A 15,748-nucleotide genomic window follows, 5' to 3' on the forward strand; every position below is an offset into this window, starting at 1 on the left:
CATGCATGATTGATTTTTGGTGACCCTACCTTTCCCTAGCGATATCCTGGAGTTGATATAAGCCTTGATATTTCAAAAACTGCCATGAGTAAATATGCAGATTTTTGCTTTTTTGAAACAACTCATTGCTCCCTGCCTCATAGCAAAACAGTCTTCCCTGATTGGCCAGGGCGTCATTTCAAAGACTTCCTGGTTCCCAGTTGCTAGGCTTCCCTTAAAGTGACTGTGCTCCAGAAGCCCTAACTTCTCTCAGCAAAGATTTGCCTCTTGTTATTTCCCTCTCCTCTGCTGTCTCCAATCCTCTCCCATCCATTCAAGAAAAGAAAGGAGACTCCTGCTGCAATTGGCACCCCTCCCCATTCTGAGCTTCCCCAATCAAGTACAGAACACTTTCTGTTTCAATTGTGGGGGGGGATAGAGTTCAAATCGAGTTCAAATCAATCTGAATTCAGCAGGATCCATGACGGAAAAAACAGACTAAGTGCAGAATCAGCCCTGGTGGAACGAGCTTCCGGAGAACATTCGGGCCCTGCCAGAACTGGCACCATTCTGCAGGGACTGCAAAACAGAGCTCTTCCTCCAGGCTTTTGCTTGGGGCTAGTGAAGTAGTAACATCTACCGGGCTCTTCCTGCTAAAAAGATGCCTCCAGACCATATTCTGGCTCTGGAAGAACACAAGACTAAGTGCTTGATGCTGCTACTCTGTTTTGATATGGATGCTATTTAAAATTTTAAACTTTTAGTTTAGATTTTAAATTAACTTAAAGAGCTAGCTTGGCGTTATTTATTTATTTATTTATTTATTTATTTATTTATTTATTTATTTATTTATTTATTTATTTATTTATTTATTTATTATATTTACATACCGCCCTCCCCGAAGTCTCAGGGTGGTTTACATGGAACAAAGGAACAATATATGAAACAGTCTATAACATATGAATAACCAAACTGAATAACCAATAATATTAATAACTAATAGTTATAAAAATATAACAGTATTGTGATTAGGAGTGTGGACTTCTAATCTGGCAAGCCGGGTTTGATTCTGCGCTCCCCCACATGCAACCAGCTGGGTAACCTTGGGCTTGTCACAGCCCTGATAAAGCTGTTCTGACCAAGCAGGAATATCAGGGCTCTCTCAGCCTCACCTCCCTCAAAGAGTGTCTGTTATGGGGAAAGGAAATGGAAGGTGTTTGTAAGCCGTTTTGAGTCTCCTACTGGTTGAGAAACGTGGCATATAAGAACCAACTCTTCTTCTTCTTCTTAACTAACCATTCTACCCGTCAGTGTTGTTCAGTATAATGTACACTTCCCAAAGTTGGTTCACTAGCATATAAATCAATCAAACAAATAAATAAATAAACCAGGCACTGGTTAATGTCATAGCAACTTATTTTGGCTGGGAAGACACCTCTGGGGTATGCTAGGATGTTCAAGTATCGAGAAGTCTTTGATTATTGAAATTATGTTGCAGAAGGAAAATTTAAAGTGTCCAAAATCAAGTAAAGTGTTATTGAAAAGACTTAGGGGCTTTACGCACCGGGATCTTTGTTGCAAATTGGTCACTGAATGAAAAATCGCCATTTAAAATAGTGGAATTCGTCGTTATGCATACCTGCCTTTGTAGTGGAATCCAGTTGCATTTTGTAGCGTTTCCCACAGCTTCCGGTCTCGGCAGAAATCGCTAGAAAGGAAGCGCTATTGCCGAGCTTGTCCCGCCCCTGGCCGTCAAGCAGCCAATGGGCAGCCGTTAGCATGCTCTCAAACCTTTAAGAAAGGTTTTTAAAAAAAAAAAAAACAGACCCATTGTAACGAATCTGTGTAGATTCGTTGCAATGGAGAGACCCATCCAGCTGCCTAATGTGTTTGAGCTGTCGTTTGATCGTATGATCGTTGCCACGCTGCCTCGAGTGAAAAAAAAAAAATCCCCCCCCCCTCTCACGGGCCCGATTTTCGGCTGAATGAATGTGTAAAAATTAATGGGAAAATACATCAGCAAACGGGCTTTTCTGTGGTTTGTGCTTAGTGACTAAAGGTGAAGGACTGAAGCCAGGGAAGCCTCTAAACAGAAAGAGGCTCGCTGGTGCGTTTATCCCCGCTCGCTCGGAGAAAAAAAAATGGCGATCGCTTCGCCGGAAGTTTGGAGGACAGGCTCAGGAGGAGGGACTTTGAAGAAACTGCAACAATGCTAACGCACAGGTCTTTTTCGCTAGTGTTGCAGATTGGTTGCAAGAGTGTAGCGCTTTCCGGAGGGTGAATCCACTTTTTGGGATTCCCCTGAAAGCGCTACAAGGAAGCGCTTTTTGCAGATTGGTTTCAGGTGTGTGGCAGATTGTCTACGACATCGTGCGTTATGGCAAATCAATAGCGTTTCCAATTGGCAACCATTGTGCGATTTTGAAGGCGTGCAAAAAGCCCCTTATTGTTATTGAGGACCCTAAGCTGAGGGAGATTGCACACTTCTGGCACACCTTTCCTTTCCTGAGATTTTCCATTGTCATGGCTGTACCCAGGTTCCTTAAGACAGTGGTCCCCAACCTTTTTATCACTGGGGATCAGTCAACGCTTGATAATTTTACTGAGGCCCGGGGGGGGGGTCTTTTGCCAAGGGACGTCACCACTGCTGCCTGAGCCCCTTCTCCACTTGCTTTCCCGCAGGCGCTCCTGACTTCCTGCCGCCTACTGGGGGCGCTGCCAGCAGCAGTTGCACAGTGCCAAGCCAAGGGGGAGCCCCAGCCATGGCGGCTGCCGGAGAACACCAAGGTGAGCCTGCAGCAGAGTGGCAGGGCAGCCCCCGAGGCAGCATCTGGGGAGGAGGACAAGGAGGAGCTGTGGCCCTGTATCAACTGACCGATGGACCAATACCGGTCCCTGGCCTGAGGGTTGGGGACAGCTGCCTTAAGAAACTCCCCAAGTTTCAGATCCCTTTGGTACTTAGGCTATAAAAAGGGGTGCCCACTGGAACGATGAAATCCAAAATAAGACAAGGATCCCACTAATCAAGAGGGTCCCAGCTAGAGGAGGGGGTGGGGTCCTCCCACTCCATCTACCACACGTGGAACTCTTTCACAGCATTCAACCCCAAGATATAAACCTTTCACAAAACACACATCAGATCACTAATCCAAACCAACCACGGCACACATACACACAAAAAAGATCAGCCATTACTTAAAATGATTTCGGTGCACTTGGGTTGAGAATTGATCCATAATTAGAAGAAGGCCACATTCCCAGCAAGCAACTAACCTCAGAAGAGCAGGGCATTTGAAGCAGAGACTGGGAAGTTTCCTATAAAGGCAGGCAGGGCCTTAGAAGCATAATGCTTCTGAACCTTGGGCGTTCAAACGCCTACTGATGGAGCTCCAAATGGCCTCCTCATACACAGGGAGCCTCTTTCATGTTTTCCTGGGTGACTCTTCCGTTTGCATGAGGCAGGACTTTACGGTTTTTCAATTCACATACAAGCGTGAAGCATTTTCATCTGATTTTGCCATGCCCAGTGCTGCATCACTGAAGGGAAAGATGTTTTTGCACAAGGCAGCTTCGGACATATCTTGGAACAGATCTCCCACAGCTCCACACTAGCTGCTTCTTGGCTACACGAAGGCTGCTTGGAAGCTCTTCCACAGCTTCCCCTTGTTCTCTCGGCTGAATGGCAGGCAACTAGCTCGTGACTGTTGGAGTGATGCTAGCAAGCTTTCATCAAGATAAAAACAATCCAGCAGGTCCCGAACAAAGTCAGGATGCTATCTATTTGTACGTGCCTGAAACCCAGGTTTCAAAATGTCGTACGCTTCCAATGACTACGGCAGAAAAGAAAGAAGGAAAGCTCCACAATCAGCTCTTTCTGTATGTTTTGTGAGGGTGGAGTTCTGCCAGATGCTACTTTTAAATGCAAATGTTATGGAAGGGATAAGCTTGCCAACCTCCAGGTAATGGCTGGAAATTTCCTGGATATAGAGTTCTATTCCCTGGGAGAAAAGGTTGAGTCTATGGTGTTCTCTGTCTCTTGAGAAACCTATATGCAGGTCAAGAAGCAACAGTGAGAACCGGGCATGAAATCACAGATTGGTTCGAAATTGAGAAAGGAGTTCGGCAAGGCTGTATACTGTCGCCTTGCCTCTTTAACTTGTATGCGGAGCACATCATGAGAAAGGCGGGGTTAGATGAGTCACAAATTGGGATCAAGATTGCAGGGAGAAATATCAACAACCTCAGATATGCAGATCCGGGGAATGGTAGAGGACAGGAAGTCCTGGAAGATCATTGTCCATGGGGTCACAATGGGCCGGACACAACTTCACAGCTAGCAACAACAACAACAATGGTGTTATACCTTGCTAAAGTAACTCCACCTTCCCTAAGCACTCCCCAAATTTCTAGGAATTTCCCAACCTAAAGCTGCCAAAACCCGCCAGTTTCTGAGTAACACACATTGTCCTGCACTTGCAGAGTGCCAGGTGTAGTGGTCAAGTGTGGTCTCTGATCTGGAGAACAGGCAGCCAGCTGGGTGACCTCAGGTCAGTCATAGTTCTCTCAAAGCTCTCTCAGCCTCCCCTCCTTCACAGGATGTCTGCAGTAGAGAGAGGAAGGGAAGGCGATTATTGTATGCCGCTTTGAGATTCCATATAGTAAAAAAGTGTGATACAAAAAACTAGCTCTTCTTCTTCTTCTTCTTCTTCTTGCGCAACAGTGCCCCTTGTGGCTAGTGAGATAACTCTTGTTCTGTCCTGTCCCTCCTTCCTTCCTGCCACACGTATGCTCTGCAGCCGTGATTTGAATTCTCTCTCCTATCATGCTGTTTCGTTATAAACTTTTAAAAACCATAGCGTAAAATACTGTGCTATAAAGCCAGAGTAGCACATGTCCTCCATTCCACTACATGGCCCGTATTATTAGTCCGACCCTTGGTTCTAAAATACCCCCTTCTGTTCTCTGCCTTTTAAAATATGGGTTGGTAGTCAATCTACTCCTTTGCTTTGTTTGCATTTTGAAAGAATTATGCCTGACCTTTGCTTATATTTACACTCTGGTTTGTTCATCTATCCCCAGCAATTTGCTTGGCCGGATCGTTTACGGCCTTCCCTTTGGCTGTGCGATATCCCTCCCGCTTCTGCTCACCAAGATAATTCACGTCACCCTCCCAAAGTTTACTAGGCATGCGGATCATTTCTTTCTGTCTGTCTCTTTTAATGGCAGCCTGTCTCTCCCCCACCGCTTGCAAGTTTTAAGTGGGAAATAAATATACGGCGCCGGAAAGGAAGGAAGGAAGGTGCTGTGCATATTGATCTAATTAAATACTGGGCGTTGGGAGGTTGTTTTGTTTTTTTTGGTTTGTTTGGATTTTTTATAAGAATCGGAAGAAATGAGGATTAATTCTCGTCGTTTTGCACCGCGGTAGAAGTATATACATAAACAGATAATCTCACCCTCCCATCCTGCTGCCCCTGATGCCGCCCCCCCTCCCGCCTCACCCCTTTATAGGCATACAGTTGGCAGAAAATGAATTTCTAACAGGAGGGCCTGGGAGACCAGGCTCCTGCAGCTGCTGTGAGTGTCCCTCCCATAGGTCTGGCCAGCAGTTCTGACATCTCCGCACAAAGTAATCACAGATCACAGCATTTAATCACTGAAAACAAGCACTCCTGAGGACAGCCGTGTCAATATCCCACTCTCTCATTATCTGTTTGGATTGCACATCCGCACTGTCAGATAAACAGAGTGGAAAATTAAGATTAAAAATATGGTAATTTCATTTCAGGCGGCAGGCTCCACTCACTGCCCCTATTATGCTATTGATTACCTCTGAATTCAATTTTTCTTTCAATGCAAACTTTAATCTGTTTGCTACCCAGCAATTCAACTCCCCGAGGGCTATTTGAGAGTAAGTAACCATTTAATCTGATGCTAACTGAAAAATCACCGTCCTTAATGAATTGTGTAAATCATTCAGCTCTGAAGCACCTTTGACTTCTATTTCATTTTTTATTTTCTGCTCGATATAGGAAGGGATCGGCGTGTGAATAATTACAAAGTAGCAAGTATTTTTTAAATAGAGCAAATATGATAAAAACCCTATTATAGTGGGGCATGTGTAATGAACAGTACTTTTTAATTTCAAAATAGCTATTCATTAAAAAAAGAATGGAAGATTAAAAAGAGAGGCTCAAAGCTCAAGGTAGAAGTTGATAGACATTGTAATTACATGGTTAATTTCAAAGATTTATATGCTGTTATGATTTAAAAGGAATTTTTATGACCTGACATTTTCATTTGAGGAGATTTTTTTTATTTAAAATTAATCTTCTAGCTCCTATTCTTAATTATTTCTTGGCAAGCGATAAATGGGAATACAAAAAAATGCCCTATATCATATTTTTAAGGAGAATAAATGCAGGCGGATTTGTGTGTGCTTCTACTTCATAGTGGAATGGCATCCCCTTGCATTGAATTCCCACATTAACAGGAAGAAGGAAGTTACTGGCCCATTTTAGCAGCCGCTTGGCTCGCCAAACCTTCCAATTATATATATATATATATATATATATATATATATATATATATATATATATATATATATATATATATATATATATATATATATATATATATAATATTTGTGGCTTTAAAGTTCAACTGGAATTACCTTCCCCATTTCAATTTCCATCTCCTTCCTCCTATTCTAAATGGTATTGGGTTCTCTTTTACACATACACACACACACACAGAGAAATATATTCTATGTGAGACCTGGGAAGAACTGAAATTGAGCTGGTTCTCCCAGACACACGCGTGTGCGCGCACACCCACGTTATTCCATGCGGAACTTGGGAAGAGCTGAAACGTAGCTGTTTCTCCCAGAACATTCAGAACTAAATCTGGCTTCAAGAGAATGCTTGGGTGGTTGTTTACAATTATGATTTTAAATGGTGTTTCCTGTCCCAAGTTCATTATATAGGCCAAGCAGCAAGGCCTGAAGCCTGCTCAAACACACCATCCCACGTACACGCTCGCTCATGAATGCACCTTCATTTTGTTTTCCCTCAGAGAGGGCTATTTAGCTAGCTCTCCGCACAGACATTTCCCCTTTCAGACTAGTGAAGACATTCACTTTTACGATGATCGAACCTTCACAGAGTGGAAGCCTGTTATTAAACGTGGCCAAGGCCTCTCTAATTATCTTGTAATGGGCACTTGGGAAGAGCAGAGCACCAGCCAAGGCCACCTTCACCACCACCACCGACAACACCTCCTCCTACTGAAGAGGAGCTGAGAGACTTGCTAAGGCCAAAATTTTCTTCAAGAGCTGGGTGCTTACTCAGCACTGTAGTGGGGAGGCTGGTGAAGCGTTCATTAGTGGTGGCGGGACAAGGCGAAACAACAGCCCTGGCAAATTCGTTGACTAGCATGTTGTGTGTCTTTGACAACACTCACATCCCTTCTCTCATTTTCTTGGATCTTCCTCTTCACCAAGTTGTCCAACTCTCCCAGTTAGTTCCAGATATGGTTGGAAAGAGATGCTTTGACTGTGGTACGCTTCTTCCAGCATCATTCTGTTGAATTTTGTGAGACACAAAAAGTGCTATTTCATACAATTGTATTTATACCCTGCTTTCCTCCCTTATCTGGAGATACAAAGCAGCTTACAAAACAAAACAATTTAAACAAATGCGATATTTATGTAGATATCTGTACCTCACTTTTCTCCCAGATGGGAGCTCAAGGCAGCTTACAACATTTTCCCTTTTCCTTTTATCCCTAAAACAACATCCCCGTTAGGTAGAGAGAGAGTGATTGGCCCAATGTTGCTCAACAAAGTTTCATGGCAGAATGAGGATTTGAACCCAGCTCTCTCAGATCATAGTCTGATGCTCAAACAGCTGCACCATGTCAGCTCTGGGATGGCCAGCTGTGGCTTGGGAAATACCTGGAGGCTTTCAGGGTAGAGCTGGGAGTGGGCGGTATTTGGGGCAGGGAGGGACCTCAGTGGAACATGACGTCTACTCTCCAAAGCAACCATTTTCTCAAAGGGAATTAATCTCTGTTGCCTGGGGATGAGCTATAATTTCAGGGGATCTCCAGATCCCACCTGGGGATGGGCATCCCTGTACTGAACTAGCAAAAGATGGCGCCACCCTTCATCCCCTCATGCTTTCCATTCTTAGCCATTTACACAAGTCTTTCAGTCCCAAGTGGCAGCAGCTCTTCAATGTTTGAAACTGGCATCTTTGCCAGCCCAGTCATCTGAGACTTTTCTACCCCAGGCCCCAGCTCTGTCAACTTCCACGTGCATGGGGTCTCAACTGTGGACATCTACCATCTTCGTTCCTTGCTGTTTCTGTTCGCCACGTTGCACAACTCATATAGCAATGCCCTTCCCCCTTTCTGCCACCTACAGACCATGAACTTCTTGGATTTCTTGGCAGATCCATGCCCTACAGAGCAAGGGCGGCCCATGCAGTGGTTCATGATACTCTGGGAGCCTAGGGATGCCAGCCTCCAGGTGGGACCTGGGGACCCCCCAGATTCACAGCTGATCTCCAGAATACAAATATCAGCTCCCCTGAGAAAACGGAGGCTTTTGGAGGTGAACTCCATGGCATTGTACCCCATTGAGGTCTCTGTCTTCCCCAGTCTCCATCCCCAAATCTCCAGGGGTTTCCCAACCTGGATCTGGCAACCCTACCACCCCATCCCCCACCAGTGATCTGGGGGGACCTGGCCACCCTGATGGCTGAAAGGTAATATGGCAATCTTATTAAATAAAAGGCTAGGATGGTGTCACTGAAGAACTGAAAGGCCATTTTACCTACCAGCTGCCATTGCCAAATCCCAACAGGGAGCGCAAGGGATCAAGTCTTCCCTTCACAAAACCACTGAATGCTGATGACAGCTAGGGAGTGCCTTGGTTTTCCAAGTTTCTCCACAGTGTTATTTGTGTGCTTCCAATCCACCCTTCTCACTGGGACACAAAGTGCATTACACCATGTAAGTGCATGCCTTCAACAGGAAGGGGCATCCGCAGAAATCTGAAACAGAGCTGAAACAGAGCATAAACATTAACACAATGCAGGAAGAAACCTGGAAATGGATTATTTATTATTATTATTATTATTATTTATTTGATTTGTATGACCGCCGCTCTCGGAAACCGGCTCGCGGCGGTTCACAACATTTTAATACAATACAATATATTAACCATTAAAATTCCCCATTAAAACCCCATTAAAACAATGACTAAGTCACAATGATGGCGATTAAAACTATTCCCGTACAGGCCCACTGGATGAGCAAAAGGGAACGGAGGATAATTGGGCATAGGATGGAACACTCTGGGGAACCAGGTCAGTTTAGTACTGGCCTCCCCCCTCCGGGGAGAGGGGTCCGATCTTAGCCCCGGGCCATCACCCGGCCTTAGACAAACGCCTGGCGGAAGAGCTCCGTTTTGCAGGCTCTGCGGAACTCAGAGAGCTCTGACAGGGCCCGCAGCTCTTCAGGGAGCTCATTCCACCAGGTAGGGGCCAGGACCGAAAAGGCCCTGGCCCTTGTCGAGGCCAGGCGTGCCTCCCGGGGTCCTGGGATCATCAGCAGATTCTTACCCGCAGAGCGAAGTGCCCTGCGGGGGGCATAAGGAGATAGGCGGTCCCTCAAGTATGCAGGACCCAAGCCGCGTATAGTCTTAAAGGTTAGTACCAAAACCTTGAACCTGATCCGGAAACAAACTGGCAACCAGTGCAGCTGCTTCAGCAGAGGCTGAACATGGGACCTCCAAGATGATTTAGTGAGGACCCGTGCAGCTGCATTCTGTACCAGCTGTAACTTCCGGGTTAGAGACAAGGGTAGGCCCGCGTAGAGCGAGTTACAGAAGTCTAATCTAGAAGTAACCGTTGCATGGATCACAGTGGCCAGGTGTTCCGGGGGCAGGTAGGGCGCTAGTAGCCGAGCTTGGCGTAGATGGAGAAACGCCGTCCGGGCTACCTTAGTGACCTGGGCCTCCATGGAAAGTGAGGCATCCAGAATCACTCCCAAATTCCTGGCTTGGGGCACAGATGACAATTGTACCCCGTCCAGGCAGGGAAGACGCGCTTCCTGTTCCTGCTCCCTTCGGCCTAGCCAAAGGACCTCCGTCTTGGAGGGGTTGAGTCTCAGGCGGCTCTTCCTGATCCATCCAGCCACTGCTTCCAAACAACTGGCGAATTTTTCTGGGGGGAGATCTGGCCGGCCATCCATCAAGAGATAGAGCTGGGTATCATCAGCGTACTGGTGACACCCAAGCCCATAACTCCGTACCAGCTGAGCCAGGGGACGCATATAGATGTTAAATAACGTGGGGGAGAGCACCGCTCCCTGTGGCACCCCACATGGGAGTGCAAAGGAGTCGGATAACTCCTCCCCCACAGCGACCCTCTGTGATCTGTTCTCTAGAAAGGAGGATAGCCATTTAAGAGCCACCCTTCCAATCCCAGTATCAGCGAGGCGGTGAACCAAGAGCTCGTGGTCAACCACATCAAATGCGGCTGACAGGTCTAATAGCACGAGAATGGCCGACCCGCCCCGGTCCAGCTGGCGCCGGAGATCATCTGTCAGGGCGACCAGCACAGTCTCCACCCCATGGCCAGGACGGAAGCCAGACTGGTATGGATCAAGGGCCGAAGTTTCCTCCAAAAATGCTAGGAGCTGGTCCGCGGCGGCCCTCTCAACCACCTTGCCCAGGAATGCAAGATGCGATACCGGGCGGTAGCTGGCGGGGTCCCGCGGATTCAGCGATGGTTTTTTCAGAAGAGGGCGAACCACTGCCTCCTTGAGCCGCTGAGGGAATTCTCCCGATGTAAGGGAGAGGTTTATAATCTCCCTCAGGGGAACACCTATCCGTGGGTCGCTGATCTTAAGCAACCACGACGGACAGGGATCAAGGGGGCAAGTGGTCGCCCTCACCGACCCTAGCAATTTGTCCACTTCGGATAAAGAGAGCCGCCTGAAGCCATCAAACCTGATCCCCCGCAACGGCCACGGAGCTTCTAGTTCACGAACTGTATCAACTGTGGCAGTAAGGTCACGACGGAGCGACAAGATCTTATCCGCAAAATAGCTCGCAAAAGCCTTGCAGCCTAGTTCCAATTGACTACTATTTTGATGCCCTCCTTCGAGGGCAGTAAGGGTCCGAACTATCCTAAATAATTGGGCTGGGCGAGAGCTAGCGGACGCGATTTCCGCAGCAAAGTAGTCACACTTTGCCGCTTTCACCGCCATCTCATACGCCCTCATAAGCGTGCGATGAGATGTTCTTGTAGCTTCGTCGCGGGTCTTCCGCCACACTCGCTCTAGCCGTCTCACCTCCCTCTTCCTCTCCCGAAGCTCCGCGGTAAACCACGGGGCCTGCTTGAGGCGAGGGCGGAGAGGGCGCTCAGGAGCTATCTCGTCAATGGCGGCCAACAGGCGGGACTGCCAGTCCTCCACCAAGGCCTCCAACGAGACACCGGAGGGCATCGGGTCCCGCAGAGCATTCAGGAATCCTTCGGATTCCATAAGTCTCCGTGGGCGGACTAAAATGCGTCCGTCACCCAAACAGGGGAGGGGTGGCATCCGTAGGCGAGCCTTCAGGGTATGGTGGTCAGACCACGGAACGATGTTGTTAGCCACCAGATCGATCTCAACACCAGCACCAAAGATCAGATCCAGGGTGTGGCCAGCCTGATGAGTGGGACCAGCAACAAATTGCGAGAACCCCAGTGTCGCCATGGCCGACACCAGGTCCAGGCCAAGTCCTGGAGCCGACGAATCCGCATGGACATTAAAGTCCCCCAAAATTAATAATTTGGGGAACTGCAATGTCCAGGCGGCCGCCGCCTCCAGCAGGCCCAGCAGGGCATCGGGCGGGGCAGTGGGTGAACGGTACACCGCCCAGATGGCCACGTTCTCGACCGATTCCCACGTCAGGCCGACACATTCAACTCCTGGGATCGATGGTGCTGGGAGAGCCCTGAAGGCATAGCTGTCCCGGACTAGGATCGCCACCCCACCCCCCCTACCATGGAGCCGGGGCTGATGAAGGACCGAGAAGCCGGGTGGCGCAAGATCTTTAAGGGCGACTGTTTCACCTTCGCGCACCCAGCTCTCGGTGATGCACGCCAGGTCTACCCCATGCCCTGCGAAATAGTCCCGCAGGGTTGAGGATTTGTTCTTGATCGACCTGGCGTTGCATAGCATCAGCACCGGCTCCGCCCTAGCCCACATTTAGTGTGTGTGAAAGGGGCCAATGCTGATTCTGCTTTCACACACATGCAACTCAACAATAGTACAAAACTGCCCTCTGGAGCTACCAAGTTGACGGGGGTGCACTGAGGCAGGGCCAGTCCCAGCTACCCGAATGCGCGAATTTTTGTTTTGCTTCGCCGGGAGCAGGAGGCATGGCTTGGTCCAGCAGGCCATTCAAAAGGAAGAGGCATGCATTCCTCTGGCCCATTCTGCACACATGGTATAATGCACTTTCCATGCACTTTAGAAGTAGATTTTCCTGTTCTGCACAGGAAAACCCAGCTGCAAAAGTACACTGAAAGTGCATTATCCGATGAGCCAGATGGAAAGATTTCCCAAATCAAACAAAAGTCCAGTGGCATAAGTTCAGTTCAGATGCCCTGATCTGTCTAATCATAGGAACAACTGCTAATTCTCTTGATTTATTACAGGAGTCACACAGCCAATCTGCCACAGCTCCTCCCTCTTCCCCCTTTACACAAGAATTTACACTTGAAAGATTTGCGAGGGCATTCACATCAAATGTCTGTGCTTCAACTCCTCCTCCAGCTACAGATTGGGAAATACCTGGAGATTGGGGGGGGGGGACCAAAGGGTGTTGAGGAAGGGAGTGACTTCAGTGAAGTAAAATGCCACAGACTCCACCTTCCAAAATGACCATTACATGGCAGCTGGTCTCTATTGCCTGGAATTAGCTGTAATCCCCAGAAGATCTCCAGTTCCCTTCTGGAGGTTGGTAACCCTCCCTCCCTCCCTTTAACTCTCCCCACAGGAGGAATTTATGGGATGGGCTCCCATTTCACATATCTGAACTGAGTTGTGAATCCCAAAAGCTCATACTGAAATAAGTAGGTTTAGGTGGGTCTCCGTGTTGGTCTGAAGCAGCAGAACAGAGTTTGAATCCAGGGGCACCTTTAAGGCCAGTTTAGGTATATTCAAGGTGCAAGCTTTCATGTGCAAACACCATTCTTCAGACTCTGCTAGCACACAAAAACTTACACCTTGAATAAAATGTCTTTGTCCTATTGAAATAAATGTTTGTTGTTAAGGTGCCACTGGAATTTTGTTTCATTTTGCTACAACAGACCAAAACCGCTACCCCTTTGCGATCATTCCAGAATCCAAAAGGGAGCCCAAGAGGCATGTGTTCCTCTGGGATTCCTCACTCGATCCTCATTACCACTCTCTGCTCCAGACCTCACCTGTAGTCGTCCACTCAGCCTGTACATGACCCTGCATCCCTTCCTAAGGAACAACACATCCGATATAGGATTCCGCTGGGTTTGCTTTAGAGCTACAAGGCAGCAGAAAGCTCTCATTGGACCACCGAATTAATCAGCCCCTCGGGTACCTCTGCTTCTCCTGCACACAATGCTAACTTTGTAGGCTAGGCAACTTTTTTTAGAAAATAGGGGAGGGGGCTGCAATGGCCACAGAAAAAGACGGACTAGATGACAGCGGGGATTGGCGCTCGCTCAAAAATGTTACCTGAGGTCACAGCTTTGGCCTGCTTACAGAAAGACTGCTTCGGAAAGCACTCTGTGACCCATGGCTGAGACTCACTGCTTGCATTTAGAATCCCTCTACACAAAACATACACCGTAGACAGTGTGGTGTACTGGTTAATAACAGCAGCCTCTAATCTGCTCCTCCACATGCAGCCAGCTGGATGCAGACCTAGCAGTCCTGTTAGAGCTGTTCTCGCAAAGCAGTTCTCTCAGAGCTCTCTTAGCCCCACCTACCTCACAGGGTGTCTGTAGTGGGGAGAGGAAGGGAGGGTAATTGTGAGCCACTCTGAGACTCTGTCAGGTAGTGAAAAGCGGGGTATAAAAACCGACACTTCCTCTTCTTGAAGATGCACACAGCTGTTTCCTTTTTGTAGATAAAGACTGCTGGTCAACCCCTTGGCCACAGGCATGGATCACTATGCAGGTATTTGTTTCGCTTCTAGTTTGGTCACTGGAGGGGAAAAAAAAGTATGCATGAAGGCAAATTTGGCCTTGAGCCCACAGGTCATTGATCCCTGTTAAAAGAAACCAGGACTTTTCCAGATTTGCTTTTTTGCATTGTTCTAACATAAAATAAAGGGTTTTTTTGGCAAGATAATGTTTCTATTGCCGTTTCCACACGGCAGTATTTAATCACAGGAGACATGCAATTCCCACCCCTTGCAGCCCTCATCTCCATTGCAGGACGAAGGGCTGTGCTGGAGGGAAACAAGCACAAGGACTTGGACCCCTGCAGACCTTCCCCAGCTGAGCGGGGAAGAAATATTCCCTGTTAACACAGAGATTTTTCAGAGCTGTGTTTTTACTTTTCAAGATCAAACCGGTAAGCAGCATCCCTGGATGACAGGCACTCTCAAAATTGGAATGGGGGGTAGGGATGGGGAATAGTTTTTACACCATAAAAATAATTTTAAAAGCTGATATGGACCATGATGCTTGTAAGGAAATATTCTTAGATTGCAGTCCTAAGTTTCATACTAATCATGTCAACTCATTTCTCCTGCAGATGGTGGAAGTCAAAATGTGGAAGAGGTAATAGTGCAAAAAAATCTATGTTCTCTTCCTGTAAATAAATACACACACAGACACACAGAGAGAGAGAGAGAGAGACAGAGAGAGACACACACACAGAGAAAGAAAAACACTCTGTATTAGTGTAGGGTCTTTAAAAATACACTTATTCCTATGGAGTTCAAAGCATGTAAACATTTATGGGTAAATAATAAAAGACTAGCCAAATGTATGCTTATTTATACATGTAAAATGTTTTCTGTACTCTGCCAAAGACACACAATTCTTATAGCAGCAATTTGCCACATCTGCGCAGAAATCCTATGTTAAAGTATGGATTTTAATAAGTTTCACTGGAGCATGAATAGCATGATGCTCTTGCAGAAAGACGTGTGCCTAGTTTGTTTCTTCAGCATGAGAATGGGATGAATTTCAGTGCACAGATATCTCACATGGACCGAAAGCTGATCCATTTTGCACCTAGGTAACTTTTGGGATGCCTTTCGAACAAGCCGATGGCAGAGGATCTATACTATTCTAGCTGAAAAATGGCATTTTGGGTGTACTCGAAATATATTAGTCTCAATTTGGGTTGAGCAAAGAGAGCAAAAACAGATTTATAACTCTGTTCATTACCAGATTGAATAACTCTAGACAAGACACAAAATAATTGGGAGAGGCGCCTGCAGAGAGATGCCCAAGACGTTTGGAACGATGTAGCAGTGAGCCATTGTCGGACTCATCTACACATGTGCTCCTGCACCCACGGTGCTTTCCAAATCACCCTGTACACCGCAAAGACCTTCATGTGCATCCACAAAAACATATATATATATATTGTCACGTAATTAAATTACACGGATGGCAAAGGAAATCAATTGCAGGGCAAGGCAAGGAAACGCCTCCCACCGGTGCGTGGAAGGCAACCTCTGCCTCCTGAAAAGCAGCCGTCTTTTGGGCAGCCTTGG

At 47.1% G+C, this 15,748-nt stretch overlaps 1 long non-coding RNA gene across 1 annotated transcript; it reads right to left on the reverse strand.

Annotated features, from left to right (window-relative positions):
• Positions 1–6,631: 6,631 nt before the first annotated feature.
• Positions 6,632–14,813, reverse strand: LOC143840776 (uncharacterized). Its single transcript, XR_013232401.1, has 3 exons — positions 14,004–14,813; positions 8,820–9,046; positions 6,632–7,559 (listed from the first exon to the last, which is right to left on the reverse strand). It is a non-coding gene; the product is annotated as an uncharacterized LOC143840776 (long non-coding RNA).
• Between the last annotated feature and the right edge of the window lie 935 nt (positions 14,814–15,748).

This window comes from Paroedura picta, chromosome 6 (assembly GCF_049243985.1).
Source record: "Paroedura picta isolate Pp20150507F chromosome 6, Ppicta_v3.0, whole genome shotgun sequence".
NCBI classification, from domain to species: domain Eukaryota; kingdom Metazoa; phylum Chordata; class Lepidosauria; order Squamata; family Gekkonidae; genus Paroedura; species Paroedura picta.